Here is a 3980-nt window from a genome sequence, read left to right on the forward strand (position 1 = left end):
CTTCTATCAATCTATTTATCTATCTTCTTCTATCTATCTTCTATTCTTCTTCTATCTATTCTTTCTTTCTTATATCTTATCTATCTTTTCTATATAAATAAAATGAACTCATTTTTTCCCGCCTGATTTTGACATTAATAGGATTAAAAATCAAGATATTTCATGCAAATATAATATGCACAAACGGCAGAACAATATCTGAGGTGTGTTATAGGCTTATTATTTCTAAAATTCCTCGATAATCTTAGATTTCTATACTTTTTCTGCTGAGAAGTCACGGCCAAAATCGGTTAAGATCAATGGAAGTGGTAAAATATTTTCTCTCTAATAAATTCCTCCTCCCCCTGCCACCACTTAACACCGTTTGGGGATCGTTCACAAGGAACAGTTGAGAAGAGAACACCGGTTTGGCTTCGTAGTTCTTTCATGTGAAGTTATTTAAAATCACTAAACTAAGCTGCAGTGCTCTGTGGCGTAGTGGTTAGCGTGCTGGACAATTCACATTACATTTTCACGTTCGCGCCGACCTACCGTAGTCGTTTTTTTTTTTTTTTTCCTAAACAACTGGAATGGACTTTTCTTGGTGGCCGAACTGTTTACGTTGCAGATTTTTTTTTTTTTTTTTTTCACACTTTATTTTCCTACTTTTACTCATGACTCCGGGTTTGATCCTTCCTACTTACCTACCATAACATTTTTTAAAACTCCCCCCCGTCCCGGAAACAAACACTCGGGCAACGCCGGGTCCCCCCGCTATCTATCTATATAAATAAAATGAACTCATTTTTTCCCGCCTGATTTTGACATTAATAGGATTAAAAATCAAGATATTTCATGCAAATATAATATGCACAAACGGCAGAACAATATCTGAGGTGTGTTATAGGCTTATTATTTCTAAAATTCCTCGATAATCTTAGATTTCTATACTTTTTCTGCTGAGAAGTCACGGCCAAAATCGGTTAAGATCAATGGAAGTGGTAAAATATTTTCTCTCTAATAAATTCCTCCTCCCCCTGCCACCACTTAACACCGTTTGGGGATCGTTCACAAGGAACAGTTGAGAAGAGAACACCGGTTTGGCTTCGTAGTTCTTTCATGTGAAGTTATTTAAAATCACTAAACTAAGCTGCAGTGCTCTGTGGCGTAGTGGTTAGCGTGCTGGACAATTCACATTACATTTTCACGTTCGCGCCGACCTACCGTAGTCGTTTTTTTTTTTTTTTTCCTAAACAACTGGAATGGACTTTTCTTGGTGGCTGAACTGTTAACGTTGCAGATTTTTTTTTTTTTTTTTTTCACACTTTATTTTCCTACTTTTACTCATGACTCCGGGTTTGATCCTTCCTACTTACCTACCATAACATTTTTTAAAACTCCCCCCCCCGTCCCGGAAACAAACACTCGGGCAACGCCGGGTCCCCCCGCTAGTATCTATATAAATAAAATGAACTCATTATTTCCCGTCTGATTTTGACATTAATAGGATTAAAAATCAAGATATTTCATGCAAATATAATATGCACAAACGGCAGAACAATATCTGAGGTGTGTTATAGGCTTATTATTTCTCAAATTCCTCGATAATCTTAGATTTCTATACTTTTTCTGCTGAGAAGTCACGGCCAAAATCGGTTAAGATCAATGGAAGTGGTAAAATATTTTCTCTCTAATAAATTCCTCCTCCCCCTGCCACCACTTAACACCGTTTGGGGATCGTTCACAAGGAACAGTTGAGAAGAGAACACCGGTTTGGCTTCGTAGTTCTTTCATGTGAAGTTATTTAAAATCACTAAACTAAGCTGCAGTGCTCTGTGGCGTAGTGGTTAGCGTGCTGGACAATTCACATTACATTTTCACGTTCGCGCCGACCTACCGTAGTCGTTTTTTTTTTTTTTTTCCTAAACAACTGGAATGGACTTTTCTTGGTGGCCGAACTGTTTACGTTGCAGATTTTTTTTTTTTTTTTTTCACACTTTATTTTCCTACTTTTACTCATGACTCCGGGTTTGATCCTTCCTACTTACCTACCATAACATTTTTTAAAACTCCCCCCCCCCGTCCCGGAAACAAACACTCGGGCAACGCCGGGTCCCCCCGCTAGTATCTATATAAATAAAATGAACTCATTATTTCCCGTCTGATTTTGACATTAATAGGATTAAAAATCAAGATATTTCATGCAAATATAATATGCACAAACGGCAGAACAATATCTGAGGTGTGTTATAGGCTTATTATTTCTAAAATTCCTCGATAATCTTAGATTTCTATACTTTTTCTGCTGAGAAGTCACGGCCAAAATCGGTTAAGATCAATGGAAGTGGTAAAATATTTTCTCTCTAATAAATTCCTCCTCCCCCTGCCACCACTTAACACCGTTTGGGGATCGTTCACAAGGAACAGTTGAGAAGAGAACACCGGTTTGGCTTCGTAGTTCTTTCATGTGAAGTTATTTAAAATCACTAAACTAAGCTGCAGTGCTCTGTGGCGTAGTGGTTAGCGTGCTGGACAATTCACATTACATTTTCACGTTCGCGCCGACCTACCGTAGTCGTTTTTTTTTTTTTTTCCTAAACAACTGGAATGGACTTTTCTTGGTGGCCGAACTGTTTACGTTGCAGATTTTTTTTTTTTTTTTTTCACACTTTATTTTCCTACTTTTACTCATGACTCCGGGTTTGATCCTTCCTACTTACCTACCATAACATTTTTTAAAACTCCCCCCCCCGTCCCGGAAACAAACACTCGGGCAACGCCGGGTCCCCCCGCTAGTATATAAATAAAATGAACTCATTTTTTCCCGCCTGATTTTGACATTAATAGGATTAAAAATCAAGATATTTCATGCAAATATAATATGCACAAACGGCAGAACAATATCTGAGGTGTGTTATAGGCTTATTATTTCTCAAATTCCTCGATAATCTTAGATTTCTATACTTTTTCTGCTGAGAAGTCACGGCCAAAATCGGTTAAGATCAATGGAAGTGGTAAAATATTTTCTCTCTAATAAATTCCTCCTCCCCCTACCACCACTTAACACCGTTTGGGGATCGTTCACAAGGAACAGTTGAGAAGAAAACACCGGTTTGGCTTCGTAGTTCTTTCATGTGAAGTTATTTAAAATCACTAAACTAAGCTGCAGTGCTCTGTGGCGTAGTGGTTAGCGTGCTGGACAATTCACATTATATTTTCACGTTCGCGCCGACCTACCGTAGTCGTTTTTTTTTGTTTTGTTTTTTTCTAAACAACTGGAATGGACTTTTCTTGGTGGCCGAACTGTTAACGTTGCAGATGTTTTTTTTTATTTTTTTTTCACACTTTATTTTCCTACTTTTACTCGTGACTCCGGGTTTGATCCTTCCTACTTACCTACCATAACATTTTTAAAACTCCCCCCGTCCCGTCCCGGAAACAAACACTCGGGCAACGCCGGGTACCCCCGCTAGTTTATATTATATTATAGTATATTATATTATATTTGTAGTATTTATATTATTTATTGTTTCTTTTACTTATTGTATATATTACCTATTGTTTATAATTAAATTAATGAAAAACATATGCAATTGCAAATTACTTAGGACTTCTATACAGTTATGGCTGGCGGAACAAGAACATGATACCTCCGGGAAGTAAATAAATAAATAAATAAATAAATAAAAGGTTCCGCTCGAAATTCTGCCCGAATTCCCGAGTTCAACAGAGAGTTTCCCGAGTCCGACAAGATACACCTGAAGAAGGTCTGAGGTTACAACGACCGAAACGTTGTAAAAATAACACCCAAGATGAGAATAATAGTCCGATGAATCCAAATAATATTATGGAATATGTTCTTCCAAATTGTCTCATCTACTCCCTGCTTCCTTTGTTTCAGCTCGTTTGACTTGCTGGGTCTAGTGGTTGTCTATCAAATCGCTGTTTTTATACCTCATTGTTGTAGTCAGCTTCCTATTGCAGTATGTTTTTTTGTTGTT

Source organism: Euprymna scolopes, chromosome 22 (assembly GCF_053919585.1).
Source record: "Euprymna scolopes isolate OS-2025 chromosome 22, ASM5391958v1, whole genome shotgun sequence".
Taxonomy (NCBI): domain Eukaryota; kingdom Metazoa; phylum Mollusca; class Cephalopoda; order Sepiida; family Sepiolidae; genus Euprymna; species Euprymna scolopes.